At 36.9% G+C, this 16,783-nt stretch overlaps 1 protein-coding gene and 1 pseudogene across 2 annotated transcripts in view; one reads left to right on the top strand and one right to left on the bottom strand.

Moving 5' to 3' along the window:
• UACA (uveal autoantigen with coiled-coil domains and ankyrin repeats) overlaps positions 1–16,783 on the top strand; it is a 79,082-nt gene that overhangs the window by 18,069 nt on the left and 44,230 nt on the right. The gene's annotated exons all lie outside the window — the stretch shown is intronic.
• On the bottom strand, positions 10,710–12,281 carry LOC309802816 (ubiquitin-conjugating enzyme E2 N-like; annotated as a pseudogene). The gene has a single exon. The product of its transcript is annotated as a ubiquitin-conjugating enzyme E2 N-like (transcript).

Genomic DNA, 16,783 nt, shown 5'->3' with positions numbered 1-16,783 from the left:
TCTCTTTGAAAGGCACAACATTTTCTTTGAGTATATGTGTTAAAGATATTTCTGTGTATTATTGTCTATCAGATTTTATGAACAGACTTTATGAGCAGCTTGCCTGAGAAGTAATACAAAAGAAAATATTCATAATGTTGCTTTATATTTATATGGCTACCTTTGTATGTGAAGTAGTCAGGTTTAGAAAGAATTCTTTGATTTCAGTTATCTGTTAATTTAAGTTTATTCAGTCACTCAACAGATACTTAAGTGCCTGCTCTATGCAGTCAAGTGGCTAGGTTGTGAGGATACGGAGTGCTACTCCCTGATCTTGAGGAACTTGTAGACAGACAAGGGGGGGAGACAGTATTACAGTGCTAACACATTTAAATATAAAGCTACAGCACTGTGTAATAAGCTCTGTGAAGGAGAGGTATACCATAATATACATAATAATGAAGGTCTGACTTGGTCTGGGAAGTCAGAGAAAGTGTCTCTGCAAAAGCTGAGCTGAGATCTAAAAAAATGAGTTATTGTTAAGTAGCATAGAGGAAGGAAATGCTGTTATCAGGTACCCTGTGAGGGAACCTGGTACTTGTGAAGAACTTCACTATGAAAAGAGATTAGAGGGCTGGGAGAAGAGTATCTAGCTTCAAGATTACACTTCAGAGGTCAGTAGGGACCAGACCGTGAAGAATCTTAGAGGTCATGTTAAGGATTTGGTTTTGAGAGCAACGGGAAGTTATTAAAAGAGTGTAAGTACAGTAAGTTTACATTGTAAAAGTTAATCTCTTTGCATTTGATTGCTGTGTAGTGATTCTTAAGGAGTTATGCTGTGTAACCACAACTCAGCTCCTTGGTGGTGGTGGCGGCGGCAGTAATACTTAACTGCCACTTATTTTGCACTTGTTCTGTTAACTCTAATCCTTACGAATGAGGTGGTTGATATTACCTTCATTTGACAGATGAGGAAACTGAAGCTCCGAAGGAATAAATAATTTGACCAAGGTCGTTAGCAAATAAGTAATCAAGCTGGGAACTCACTGGGAACTTAGTCCCGGATTTTCTGATGCCAAATCCCTGTTGGCTAGTAGGAGCGAGTGCCCTCAACAATAGACCATTGTACTCTTTCTGGCCAAACTGTACGTTCAGACAAGTTCCCAAAGATGTTTTTAATAATGATAAATTAGTGCTTCTCTGAGACTGAGTGTTTAAACGAATTGAATAATAATAATAAAAAGCTTCTCTTAGTGTCCAGCAGGGGGAGCCAGAAAGACTGATATTTGAATACACTTTGGAATTCTCCAAGTTAGGAATATTCATTCGTAAGCAATTCTATTGAACGCATATTAAGAATAACCATTTAAATGAAATGTGTGTATTTTGATTTAAAAGTAAATATATATCTAGGTATTGAAAATGAGGAAGCATGTGTAACAAAATATAAAGTTGTTATTATCCCTTAATGATGGTTTTGCTAGGTTGTCTTTGCTGCTTTTGTTTTGAATATGTATTAGTCTTGTATAATTTTTCTACCATGAGTTTGTGTTATATAATTAAAAAGCTCTTATTTTTTGTTTATATGGGTGAGGTAAGGGCTATTAAATGGTTTATGAAGTGTTTAAAATATTCCTTTAATCTAAAATGCATCACCGATCATTTTAATGCATTATTGATTTGCTTGAGAAATCCTTTTCATATCAGCAAGGTAAATTTAGGCCATCACTTAAGCTGAATCTTCAAATTTCTGAATTACTGTAGTCTGAATTTAAGAAAATGTATTCAGTAGAAATAAAAGATGTATTATTTTGGAATCTTGGTTGTCACATTAATAAGAACATCTTAGAGTATAAAAGAAGAAATGCATATGAATAATATATTTATTTAATAGGATTCAGACTTAGAACTGAGTTCATGGTATCGGCTTTCTCTTGCATCCATTTTGTAGAATTGGTAAAAAGTATAAAACCAAGGTAACCCTTCTATGGAACGATTATTAAATAATCTGTACCCTTTTTTGTGCCAGCATGGTATAGAAAAAAATTGAAGTTTAGAATTAGATAGTCTTGAATTTGAATTTTTACTGTGTCACTTGGTAGCCGTTTAGCGTTGGCAAGTCAGTAAATTTCTCTAAGTTTCTCTTTATATGGAAAATGAAGATGGTAATAACAGTCTTTTTTGCTTATAGTTGAGGACTATGTAAAGTGTATATGAAGTGCTTATTATTAATAATAAATGTTAATTTATCAGGTTTGCAACCTTATTTTTATTTTTGCCACAACCTCACTTCCAGCAACTAAACTAAACTTATTTATCCTTTTAGTAATCTGTATTTACTCATACCCCTAACTACTACAGAAATATAGATCCTTCAGTAACTGTACTAGTCTGTAACCACAGGCATCTTGCACTATATTCAGCTACCAAAATAATAGCTATGCATCGCAGAATCCCTCCCCCACCTTTTTTTTTTTTTTTTCCGGTACGCGGGCCTCTCACTGTTGTGGCCTCTCCCGTTGTGGAGCACAGGCTCCGGACGCGCAGGCTCAGCGGCCATGGCTCACGGGCCCAGCCGCTCCGCAGCATGTGGGATCTCGCCGGATCGGGGCACGAACCCGTGTCCCCTGCATCGGCAGGCGGACTCTCAACCACTGCGCCACCAGGGAAGCCCCCTCCCCCTTTTACCTTTTGCTTCATTTGATTTCTGTATTAATCAACTTTGCTACAGCAAGAAATAACCTCCCAATTTTGGTGGCTTATACCCACATTACATTACACATAGACTCCGGGCTGCCTGTGCAGAGTGGCTCTACTCCACATGTTTTCATTCTAACACCCAGACTGAAGGAGCAGCCTCTGTCTGGACCTGCCATTTACGTGGCCCTGAGAACTCAGAGGGCTGGCTGAAACTTGTGATACCTCTTAAAGCTTTTGTTCAGGTGTGGAGTGCTTCATGACTGCCAAAGCATGTCACGTGGCTACGCTCAAAGTCAGTGAGGCACAGGGACAAATATTGTTCCCATTGGAGGTATAGACAAGTTATAAATTAATGGGCAGGGCTGTATAGCCTCTTCCAAGGATGGGCATGGTAAAGAGTGAACAATAATATAATCTAGCACAATCTGTCCTCTTGATTACAAATATTAACTTTCTTCCCTTCTACATACTAGATTTATTTATCCCTTCCTCGGGAAAAATACCCCAAGAATTTCTTTCAGTCGTTAGAATTTCTACATCATTTCTGTATGTAGATTTTCTTGACTCAGAGACCAGTTATCTTCCACCCTCCATCTCTCCAACATACAATGTTGGAGCAGGGCTAGGCTATCCACAGTAAACCCTCCTGTTAAGAAAGGGGAAGAATGGAGGCACAGAGCAATCACACTACAATTGTCCTTGGCAATTATAAGAATATTCTTGGGTAAATATAGTGAGGCCTCCTTTTCTTGGCACTAGGGGATGTTCCTTGATTAGGCCCTGGTTTTGGTCCTGTGTGAGGCGCTCTAGTCTGCTGTTTTCCGTGGCCATTGGCTATGCCCTCTGTGAGGTATTTCCTTTAATATACCATGTTCATCCATATTGGAACAGAGTATTGGACGGTATACCCTTCTTAGCTGGTGACTGAGGTAAGTGTTGAGCAGCTTTCCTGGCCTGATTCTTGTCTACAGAAATTTGGGGACCCAAAGATGGTCTAGAAGAATAACAGACCCTTAACTCAGTCTGTGGATTGTTTTGGAAGATGTCTTTTGTCTTCTTATCTATTTGATTTTAGTCAGATCCACGTGCCATGTGCTAGCTATATCCTCAATTCTTTGAGATATGCATTTTTCTCTAGACATCAATACAATTATCTTGAACTGATCAGGCTTCTGTGGGACCACATCCTTTGTCTCTTCCTGTGGGGAGTTCCCCTCCAAGCCATTTTGTTCCACTGAAAGGGTTTACTGGGTGAAAGGAAAACATTTGTTTCCTTTACTCACAACTCACTGAATACTTTTGCACTCCCAAGTATGTGTGGGTTTTTCCACACCAAGCAATTCTCCAATCCTCTGTGGGCACCAACTGGGTGTCCTATAAGGTAACTCAATTCTGCCACTACCCAGACTTAACTCAGACCTTACAGGTTAAGGGCTCAGTCCTGCAAGACTGCCTCTCTCCCACTTTAGATGCCAATCACAAGTCCAATCATTTCACCAAGTTGTCTAATATTTTATACCTAACAGTTTTATTTACCACTACACTATGTGGTTTGCCATTACAGTTTCCTTGCTGTCTGCCGCCTGGCCTCAACGCCTACATCACATACTTTTATTATTTTTGGTCGTGGTGGTGATGAAAGTAGCACCCTACTTCTGGTACCAATTTCTACAGTGTTCAGCTTTGTTGTAGTAATTACCTCCGCATTTCAGTGGTTTCTCAAAATAACAAACTTATATTTCCTACTGACTTTATGTTGTAGACTGTGAGTCAGCTCTGTAGAAATAGCCTGTGACTCCCCTCCAGAACCAAGGCTGAAGGAGCAACTGTTGTATGAAATCTCTTGACAAAGTACTGAAGCAAGAAGGCTGGCCCAAATTCGTGTTGCTGCTTCAAGTTTTTGCTTAGATGTGGTGTAGATCACATCTGTTCACATTCTGTTGGCCAAAACATATGACATGGGCAGTCCCCAAATCAATAACCCAGGGACGTCTATTCTTTCCCTATGAGATATGCACAAGTCACACATCTACATGTGGATGTATTATATAATCATCTTGCAAGGAAGTAGGGGATTGAATAATCTCAAATAATAATACTGTCTACCACAACTTTCTCACATAGTTTTGGATAATGCACAAAAATCAGAGTATATCCTTTTTAAAATTTAAGGTCATATTACCTTAATATATTGTATCAATCAGGGTTCTCCAGAGAAATAGAACTAATAGGAGATATCTATATATTTGTATCTCATAGATATCTGTATCTAAGAGAGAGATTTATTTACTTTAAGGAATTGGCTTACATGAGCCTGGGGCTGAAAAATCTGAAATGTGTAAGGCAGGCCGGCAGGCTAGGAACTCAGGCAGGATTTCTGTGTTACAGTCATGAGGCAGGATTGCTTCTTCTCTGGGAATTTTTAGATTTTGCTCTTTAGGTCTTCAAGTAATTGGATGAGGCCTACCCCAAATTATCAAGGGTTATCTCCTTTACTTCAGGTCTGCTGATTTCAGTTATTAATCACATCTACAAAATACCTTCATAGCAGCATCTAGACTCCTGTTTGACCAAACAGCTGGTCATCATAGCAGAGCCAAGTTGTCATAAAATTTACCCTCATATGTACCTAATGGTATTTTGCAGAGAGTAGAGTATGAATACAGAGAGTACTTTCTAATAGGTCTCGTGGTAAGGCAGCAAACAAACTAGCTTGATCACAACTAATAAACTAGATGTATTTTGGCTGAAGATATTTGAGCATCTAAAACAGGGGTTGGCAAACTGTGGCCCGCTGCCTGTTTTGTTTTGTTTTTTTTATAAATAAAGCTTTATTGTAACACAGCAATGCTGTTTTTTTTTTTTTTTTTTTTATATTATCTGTGGCTGTTTTCATTCTACAGTGGCAGAGTTGAATAGTTACAACAGAGACTGCATGGCTTGCAAGTCCTAAAATACTTACCATCTAGCCCTTTACAGAAAATGTTTGCCAACCCTTAAAGAATACATAGAAATGGTGCTTGCGGTCCTTGCTCTGTTATGGTCCACTCCTAGTTCAGTATTTCCATTCAAGTAGGAATGTATACTTATTAAACATTACAGTAGCAATGTTTTATTGTTGAAAGCCACATATTTTACTAGATTCATAAAATTTAATACTTTCTTAACTGTTTCATTGCACAGCCATTCAGATTTTTTAGATCACATGCTGATTTCAGTTTTTATGGATAAAATATATATGAATGCTGTTAGTTTTTAAATGAATACTTGTGTATCTTTGGGAATGAAGAGAGTATTTTTTCTATAAAATTTGATCAACTTCATATTATTACAATTGCAGAATTCATTGTATGTATCTATTTTCCTTCTTTTAAGATGGTTGAAAAGGTATTTCCGTGCCCAGCTCATCCCCTTTTTTTTAGGTAATGGGTTAAAAAAAAGTAAACTATTATTTTTTAATTTGATTGCTCTTGTATCTGTAAAATTGAGTTAGAGTACAAGATGTATTTGTTTCCCAACCAAATAGTAAATTGTAGCTTATGTTAGTAGAGAGAGTCTAGGCCCTGGGTTCAGACAGTCCTAGGTTTAAATGTAGTGTTTTAAAACAACAGCTGTTTTACTTGCTGCTGACTTCATAGGTCAGCAGTTTGGGCTGGGCTCTGCTGCATGGTTGTTCCACTGGTCTTGTCTGGGGTCACCCGTGTGGTTGCCAAGTCATCTGGTAGCGCCTGTAGTGCTGGGTGGTCTAAGCTGGCCACGCTGATGTGTCTGGCACTTTATGCTAGATTGCATGACTGGGTGGCTGGGCTCTTTCTCTCTTAAGCTCTCTCATGATCTGGGTCACTAACTTGTTTACGCTGTGTCAGCAGCATCCCAAGAGGGGAAGCTGTAAGGTCTCTTGAGACTTAGATTCAAAGTTCTACAGGGTCACTTCTGCCACATTCTATTTGTCAAAGTAAGTTACAAGTCCAGCCCAGATTTATGGGATGAGGAAATAAATGCCATCTTTTGATGGGAATCATGGCAAAGTCGTAGAGCAAAGGGTGGGCTTACAGGAGTGAAAGGAATTAATAGTAGCTGCACAGTCCAACGCTGTAAATTGCTTAGTTTCTTTATGCCCCATTTGGAAAGTAGAAATAACAATATGACTTAGAGAGTTCTTCTTATAGTGTAACAAGTATTTCTTAAAGAATTTTGAAACTGAATCTTTATTTTAAATGCTGTGTTTTCTTGTTATATACCTAAATATCATGAGAGTATTCATTCTTTCTCATTATTAATTTGGTCATGTATTTTTAATATGGGAGAAATATATTAAGACTCACTGGAAGGAAATCCTGCTTAAAAAGCTGTGTGGGAAGGGTTATGCATATGTGTAGAACTATTATTCATTTAATAATTTTAAAAAAGCAGTTAACTTGTAATGTGTTTACAAAATATATATTTTCTTATAACCCTCTGTTTGTATGTATCTTTATATTTCCCACTTTTAATTTTAAAAATACTGGTTAGTAGGGTAAGATTTATTATTAGTTCAATTCTTGAAGGGTCTTTTGAGTTCTAGCAAACATATTTTTGTTTAGCTAATGTTTCTTTGCAAAGCCAAGAAAAAATAGAAAGCCAAAGAAACAAAAATATCTCTTATTTTTCACTGTGGTCGAACCCCATCAGAGGCTTTTTTTTAAGTGTATCTGTCCTACTTTTTACTTTATCAAGAATAAACATAGAATGCTTCCTCCTGTTTTGAGATATATATATCAAACATTAGCCAAAATGTTTGTTAAAACTAGTCAGAGGTATTACTCTGTTCATTGGTGTATGTAAGGTGGGGTAAGAGGCATAATAGACCCTTCTCTGTTTTTACCTTTAATATTGAAAAAATTTCAATCATGACATTTAGGCATTTAAAGAATTCTAATTTGAATACACTTTTTCTAAAATTTTCTAGGGAAAAAGTTTATATTTATTTCTCCCAAATAACCAATTGCTTAACATTTTAAAGGGAATCTTAAACAAAATCTTATTTATCCAGCCTGAGAGCTATATTCTTGTATGATATACATTTATAATTTTTTGTGTTTAAGATCTATATATATATTTACTTTAGAATTTAATGCTTCTTCTGGTGAGGAAGGGTGAAGTAAGTAATATTATGAAACAAATGATGCTTATTAAAATTGGAGAGGCAATTTCCTGTCTATTTTTTTTTTTTTTTTTTTTTTGCGGTATGCGGGCCTCTCACTGTTGTGGCCTCTCCCGTTGCGGAGCACAGGCTCCGGATGCGCAGGCCCAGCGGCCATGGCTCACGGGCCCAGCCGCTCCGCGGCATATGGGATCCTCCCAGACCGGGGCACGAACCCGTATCCCCTGCATCGGCAGGCGGACTCTCAACCACTGCGCCACCAGGGAGGCCCTTCCTGTCTATTTTAAATAACCTCTTTTGGGTCCCTAGACAGTTCTAATAAAGGAACAAATACCTGCAATAGTTAGGGGTAGACAGTCTGGTATTTATACAACAGACTAGAATAGAATCAAACCGGGTGGTTAGGAAATCTTATCAAAGCAGTACTGAGTATTTTTGACTCCAGTTGTTGAAAGTTTTTTTAGATTTCATAACACCTTCAGTCCTTAAGATGTTAGATTTATTAAGTAATAATAATAGTTATTATTATTGTTGTCTTTTTTGTGCTTGACATTTTTATGTAGAGAGATCCAGTAAAGCAGGATTAAGCCTGTTAACATCTTAATCAGAAAAATGATTGATGGGGTATAATTTTCCCTTTCCTCTATTTGTTCCATTGAGCCTTGACTATATAGTACTTTCAGATCACACAGTGGAAGGCTTGAGAGGATAAGATGGGGCCTAATTAAATAAGGATAAGGAAAAATCAGAAAGGGAAGAGAGTCCGGGGTCTGGGAAGAAGACAGTGGATGCGCAGCTTTTGTTTTCCTGGTTTATTTTAACATTCTTTTTTTCCTTTTTCTATTATGTAAGCTCTAATTTGCTGTTATATAAGAAAGAAGAGTAAATAATCTTTGGACTAAATGGAATGGGGGAAATATTTCTGTCATCAATCCAGTGAACTGTAGAACAACTTTTAATTGTGCAGCCTAATCTTCAAGGAATGTTTATGCTTCATGAGCTTTGCTTTCTGCTGTTTGCTCCATTTTCAGTTGTGGCAGAGCTTGTCTTGGGTTTAGTAACGGGAATGGTGATAATTGTGGGATACTGTGGAAGACTGTTGTACTTTGTTTCAATTAGATATTTAGGGGGTTGCCTAAATGTATGTGTTGTTTAGCTTTTATTTAGGATTTTTTTCCCCTCGGAGAAGACTTTATTTAGTTGCCTCTATGTTCTTTTTCTTGAACAGCCTTATCTTGAGGATGTGATTGTGAAATTCTGTTTTCTCGGGTGCTATTTCTCTTTTATGGTGGTTTTTTTAGTGTAGTTCATTGCAAAGTTTGTTTAGGTTTCCAGGTCTGAGGTGGGTGAGGTACACTATGATATCTATTATATTAAGATAATTGATTAATCTTAAAAACATTTCAAGGCAAGTTAAGACTTAGCTGTATATTGTTCAATATAAATGCTTGGAAGTGAAAAAAAGTAGCACTTTAGGATGAATTATTTTTTTAGACTTGATTCTAAGGTGGCCAAAAGAACCTTATGAAGAAGAGTTGCTTTAGTTCCTGAAGAAGTCCCTTTTGAAAAATTTTGATGACAAAACTGGGGAAACGCACATTTTAGATCTGGTAGTGCCTGCCCCCCTCCCCCTCCTCATCCCGTGATCCCTCTTACTCTTTATTAGTCAGCTAAACTGGCCTTCTTTCAACCATGCCAAACTCACTTCATTGCTTGTTCTCTTCTGAAATGTAAATTCTCTCAGGCTGGCTCTTCCTTTTCACTCAGATCCCATCTTCAATATCGCCTTCTCAGAAGTTTCTGGGTTACCCAACCCGATAATCTATCCCCAGCATTCCATCGCATCTCCTTCCCAATTCTCATCTGATAGTTTTTTTTTTTTCTTAGTTGTTTAACCCTATTTTGTTCCTTTAGAATATCAAATTCCATTAGAAGAGAGACTTTGATATGTTTATGGCCTTGATGGTGGTGGTGGTTTCACTGGAATAGACTTATTCTCAAATTCATTGAGTTGTATACATTAAATGTGTACTGCTTTTTACATGTCAATTATACTTTAATAAAGTAGTTTAAAAAAGGAGAGAGACTTTGGCTGTTTTACTCACTTCTATATCCCTAGTGCCATGCATGACATGTAGTAGGTGCGTCATTAAAGTTTGCATATGCAAATGTGGAAATTTTTGTCCTTTTTTTTTTTGCTGTAAAGGACATCTAAGTTTTATGATGTTTAAATTTTTAAAGATACTTGCATTTTTACATCAAAGATTTATTTTCAGATGATTTGAGAAATGGAAATAGCTTAATTAGTGGAAAGGACTGGACAAGAAGTCATAACAATAGGATCTCTAATCATCCTGCAACTAACTGCAATTGCCTTATACGAAATCCCGTAATCTCCTAGTGACTCAATTTCTGCATGTATAATATGAGAAACACTGTTAGTATTTCATATGATGGGGCTGAGGGAGGTAGTAGGGGTAACACCATTCAGGGATTTGTAGACATCATAAAGGAATTTGTCTGTCTTCTACAAGAACAGAAAACTACTGAAGGATTTTAAGTGAGGTGGGAGAGGGTATTTGGAAGGGAGTGGTGTAGTGGTGGTGGTATGATTAAGTTTTCATTTTGAAAATCACTCTGGCTACAGTGTGGAGAATACAAGGGAACGGGCTGGAATGAATATAGACAGACTGTTTAGGAGATTAATGCAGTCATCCTGGTAAGGAATGGTGCTAACTTGAAGTAGGGTAATGTCGATGGACCTGGAGATGAGCTGGTGGATTTGAGTAATAATGGGGAGGTAAACTCACCGGGATTTGGTGAGTCAGGTGTCAAGACTCATTTCTAGGTTTCTGTCTTGTACAACTAGATGGATCATGGTATCATTTACTGTGTTAGTGAAACTTGGAATAGGATCAGACTTTGGGAGGAAGAACATGTTTATAGTTTGGGACATGGAGGCACTTTTAAGACACTGAAGAAGAATTGTCAAGAAGATATTTGAATACATGGGCCTGGAGATAGAGAAGCCTGGGTTGCAAATGTGTATGGGAGTCATATGTGAATAGATTTTTAAATTGATATATCATGAATATGAAGTGCTTCATAAACCATAAAGGGCTACAGTTGTGTTTAGTTTCCTAATTTGTGGTGCTATTTCAAACCTGGTGATTTCTCTACTCATCTTTTATTTTTATATTATTTTTGATTTATTTTTTATTTTTAGAATAACGAAAAATATTTTACTAAAACATAAGATTTACAGAAGTTTCCAGACAAACCATACAAAATGGTTACAAGCTTTTTCTTGAAGGGAGGACTCTACACTTGACAGCAAAGTCACAGTGTTATTAGTGAGGGTTGTGATGTTTGTTTAATGTTCCCATTTTGGTTCAAACAATCAAGCTTGTCCATCTACAGCATCTAAATAAAGCTAGACTTGGCTAGAGAGCATATTCTAAAGAACTGGCTAGCTGCTTTTAACCACTGCAATTAGATCATCAAAAAAAGGGGGAAAGGAGCCCATAATATTAAAAAAAAAACTAACTTCCTCCCCCTCACCAAAAAAGATAAAGAAAATAAAGAAAAACACCTATCCCCCGGCAGCTAACCCTGACAACTACCTTCATTCACAGTGCTTTCTACTTAAACCATGATGGGGGAAATGAGTAAAAGCAGAAAGGAGCCATTGCTTTTAAATGTTTCGCAGCAATCCAGATGATACTTCTAGCCTCTGCTCATGCTTTACAACAGTGAACCAGGACAAGACATATTTGCTAATGGGCATTTAATCATCAAAGGACTGAAGATGTCCGGGCTTTTATTCTGTAATGTTTCTAAAACTGTGTCCATTAAATGCAAACAAAAAAGGAAGAAGTCTTGGCAGAACTGGAGAAGTGATGCACACTTGACGATCGGATTGATTTAAATATTGTTCATGGCATATAGCCTAGTCCATGCTCTAGCTGTTTCTATGGCTTGGGCTTCATTGGTCTTCCACTGCTTTGCTACATCATTTGCTTATGGATCATCTGGATTGGGAGCACTTAACAAAGCCTGGATCTGTACAGATCTACAGTGCTGGGGACCACTTACCTTTCAAAATATCTAAACATATTCTTCCCAAATTGTCTACATTAGGATGATAAATTTTGGTCATGAAACCTACTTTAGAGGCTGTCATTGGGTATTCTGGAAGGAATAGTTCAAGTTTAAAAGTCCCTTCCTCAAAAGGGGAATCCTGAGGCTCAGCAATGACCACATGAAAATAACGGGTGTTGCTCTCATCTGGTTCTGCTTTAATGCCGGGAACTGGTTCTGACAGCAAACGCTGGGTTTCCTTGATAATCCTGAGGGGTAGCCCAGCCATCTTGTCAGATCCAGAGTTCAGCCTCTGGTCTCGTCTCCCTACTCATCTTTTAGTAGATAGTTTAGTCATTTTTTTCTACAGATTTTTTTCTGATTTACCTCTTTTGAACTACTTCTATAGCTTACATGTAATTAATGTGGTATTATAGCAGTGTATTATGATTATGTGCATGTTTACATATATATCTGTGTCTTTTTCATATTGTGAGATCAGTTAAAGAAAGTGACTGGGTTTTATTCCTGTGAATTGCCTGAGGCCAGGTCTCATGTATGTTTTGTTCCCTGTGGTATATCCAGCACCTAACGTGTGGTGTAGCACATATCGAATGATCATGTATATTTGAATGTTGAGTCAAGTATTCATATCCCTTTACACATAGATGCTCAGTAAATTTTTACTGAACAAATATCACATCTTTTGGCAGTTATTCAGTACTTATTTTATAAACATTATATAAAAGACAAAACCCTTTTGCTGCTTCTCCTTATCTATACTAGGGGTTTTTGATCTTGGGGCTCATGGACTCCATATTTGTAGAGAGGGGATCAATGAACCCCCTGAAAATAAATGTAAATTTTTCTGATTCTGTGCTTATGTATAATTTTTAAAAGAGGGTCCATTGCTTTAATCAGATCTTAATGGGGTCTGTGACACCAGAATGATGAAGATCTGTGAATTAGATACTTTTCTTTAGCATGACTTTTCTTGGTTTTAAGCAGTTTTCTATTAAAGTTTTGTGGTAATCCTGTATATTTGTCTTTTGGATAATGTATCCAAAATTGCCTTGAGTCTAAAACTGTTCTTCAAATCATATTAGCTGTGGTCTGTTGAGTCCATCCCTTAAATATGTAAGTACTTTATATGAATTTGCATATATTTTAAAGTCTACTTGTTTATTTGCATCCTTAAAGTTCTTCTCAGGAGACCTTCTATCCTAAATATTGCATAAATGAAACAACTGTTGGACTTATTTATGTTTAAAAAAATTTGATTAAACCTTTTAACAGAGAAGAAATTTGAGCTTAATATACAAAATTTTTAGTAATTTTTTTCTGCATGGTGGAATTATAGGTCATTTCTATATGTAAAATTAAATATATATTTTCTACATTGAAGATGAATTACTTAAAAATTTTTTAAATATCATTTAATTTCTGAAAAAGTTACAAATTTGCAGTTGATGCTAATATGAGGGAGTCACTGTCAGGACTTTTAAGTGATTTCCTTTATGGTGATCTAGAGTTTAACACTATCATCCATTTAGATCTACCTAGTGAAATAACTGCTATGTGTTAGAATGTTATATTTATTGTCTAGAAATAGCTGTATTTTGACTTTTACCATAGATGTGTTGGCTTGCTGCATTCTGAGTTTGATGAATATCTTCTTTTCAAACCAGTACAGTACTGAAATATAGAAATATATTTATTATAATATGTGGTAAACATTAATGCTTTTTAAAAAAACTTACTGCTTCTTTTTAGAATGCTTTCATTCGATGGCACAGGGCTCATCTTGTAAGCATATGGCTGTGAATGACAATAGCTTCATTGTAATCCAGAGAAGACTGAGTGGAAAGGATATATACTGCGTTTCCTGCCGTATTAATGAATCAGTGAAGGGTCTTGGTAATAAGCATGTAATATAGTTCAAAAGTTTATACATCAGATTTATTGGACCATGTATCAAAAGTGCATGAAATATACAGAAGTTGAGAGAATAGTTTAGTATAATGAACCCCAATGAACCTATAACTCAGCTTTAACTATTATTAACCTATGGCCAATCTTGTTTCATGTATATCCTCACCCTCTTAATTTTGTTTTTAAAAAGTTTATTAATTGATATGAATCATGCTAATGATATTGTGAGAGATTGCATTTCTTTTGTTTTATTATTTTTACTTTTAATTGTGGTAAAGAAACACAGTTTACCATCTTAACCTTTTTTTTTTTTTTTTTTTTTTTGCGGTACGTGGGCCTCTCACTGTTGTGGCTTCTCCTGTTGCGGAGCACAGGCTCCGGGCACGCAGGCTCAGCGGCCATGGCTCACGGGCCCAGCCGCTCCGCGGCATGTGGCATCCTCCCAGACCAGGGCATGAACCCGTGTCCCCTGCATCGGCAGGCAGACTGTCAACCACTGTGCCACCAGGGAAGCTCCCCCCCCATACTGTTTTGATTACTGTAGCTTTGTAATATGTTTTGAAATCAGGAAGTGTGAGACCTCCAACTTTGTTTTTCTTTTTCAAGATCATTTGGCTATTTGGTTTCCTCTGAAAGTCAGTATGAATTTTAGGCTGGATTTTTCTATTTCTGAAAAAAATGCCTTTGGAATTTTGATAGAGATTGTATTGAATCTGTGGATTGCTTCAAGTAGTATTGACATTTAACAATAGTAAGTCTTCCAAGCTGAACACGAACTGTCTTTCTATTATTTGTGTCTTCTCTAATTTCTTTCAGTAATGTTTTATAGTTTTTGGTATACAGGTCTTTCACTTCCTTGGTTAGGTTTATTCCTAGTTATTGTATTATTATTATTTTTTTCAAGTTAGTGTTTTTGTTTTGTTTTTAACATCTTTATTGGAGTATAATTGCTTTATAATGTTGTGTTAGTTTCTGCTGTATAACAAAGTGAATCAGCTGTAAGTATACATATATCCCCATTGTATTATTTTTGATGCTATTGTAAGTGGAACTGTTTTCTTAATTTTATTTCTGGATTGCTCATTGTTAGTATATATAGAAGCACAATTGATTATTGTGTGTTGATTTTGTATCCTGTAACTGTGCTGAATTCATTTATTAGTTCTAACAGTTTCTTTTTCTTGTGGAATTTTTAGGGTTTTCTATGTATAACATCATGGCATCTGCAAACAGAGATAATTGTACCTCTTCCTTTCCAGTTTGGATACCTTTTATTTCATTTTCTTGTCTAATTGTTCTGGGTAGGACTTCTAATACTAAGTTGAATAAAAATGGTGAGAGTGAGCATCCTTATCTTGTTCCTGGTCTTAGAGGATAAGTGTTTCACCATTGAATATGATGTTGGCTATGTGCTTTTCATATATTACCATTATTATTATTATTATTTTTAAAAGAAGATGTTGGGGGTAGGAGTTTATTAATTAATTAATTTATTTTTGCTGCGTTGGGTCTTCGTTTCTGTGCAAGGGCTTTCTCTAGTTGTGGCAAGTGGGGGCCACTCTTCATCGTGGTGCGCGGGCCTCTCACTATCGCGACCTCTCTTGTTGTGGAGCACAGGCTCCAGACGCGCAGGCTCAGTAGTTGTGGCTCACGGGCCTAATTGCTCCACAGCATGTGGGATCCTCCCAGACCAGGGCTCGAACCCGTGTCCCCTACATTAGCAGGCAGATTCTCAACCACTGTGCCACAAGGAAGCCCCCATATATTACCATTATTATGTTGAGGTAATTTCCTTCTATTTCCAGTTTTTTGAGTGTTTTTATCATGAAAGATTTAAAATCTTATTTAATGATATTTCTACATTAGTTGAGATGATCATGGACTTTTGTCCTTAAGTCAGTTAATGTGGTGTATTACATTGATCAATTTTCATGTGATAAACCGTCCTTGCTTTCCAAGAATAAATCCCACTTAATCATGGTGTATAATCCTTTTAATGTGCTGTTGAATTCAATCTGTCCCCCTGATTATTCTGATTACTTTTGAAGTAAATACCAGAAACAGGCATTAAGCTGATAAACAGGTAAACATATGAAATAAGGGCAGATACTGATAACTATTATGAAGATAAGTGAAACAGGGCAGAAAGATAAAGAGTGGCAAGGGTAGGATGGAGCTGGTACTGTTTAGATACAGAGGTTTGAGAAGCCCTCTAACGCAGTGATATTTAAGAAGAACCAGAATGAAGGTGAGGGAAGAACCTTACAGGCACAGGGGACAGCAGAGGTGGGAATTTGCTTAGAGCTCTTGGGAAATACCTGGAAGGGGGGAACGAGAGTAGGAACAAGAGAGTAAGTCACAGAGGCTGGGGAGGTTCTGGATATCCGCAGAATAGGAGGGCACATAAATCCCATCTCCTGAGCCTTAGTTATTAGCACAGACAGCTCCATATATGGCTTTTATTACTCATTACAGATCTCCCCCTGTCTTTTTATTTCCTTTGCCTTTGCTGTCCTATATATAGAAAGAATGTGCTTGCTTTGTTAACCAAAGGACAGGGCCTGAGTTCTATCCCACCCAGATTTCCTCTGAAGAGGGCTGAAATGGAGTGGGTGGAGTCACTGGGTCCAGCCAAGAATCCATTGTGATGTCTAATGTGATTTGGGGGAAAAAAAAAATCATTGTTTCAAAAATAAAACATTATGGTATATGATCTTATATATTTTATAATTAGAATATGTACCTAATATTTTAAATTTAAATAGTAGGAAATGGATTTCTTGATGAAATCCGTAACAGAACTTTTAACTGGCAGCATGATCTATAGTATAGAGTTACCTCCTTCCTATAAACAGTTGTGTTAGGATGTTTAGCATTCCCGTGAAATGATTTCCCAAATCTGCCTTTTTGGAGGAAGTGTAAATTACTCTCGTGCTTCTGTGGGAACTA

This window comes from Mesoplodon mirus, assembly GCF_964341445.2.
Source record: "Mesoplodon mirus genome assembly, chromosome: 4".
Lineage (NCBI taxonomy): Eukaryota > Metazoa > Chordata > Mammalia > Artiodactyla > Ziphiidae > Mesoplodon > Mesoplodon mirus.
The sequence above is the reverse complement of the archived record's forward strand: the minus strand, read 5'-3'. Positions and strand labels throughout refer to the sequence as shown.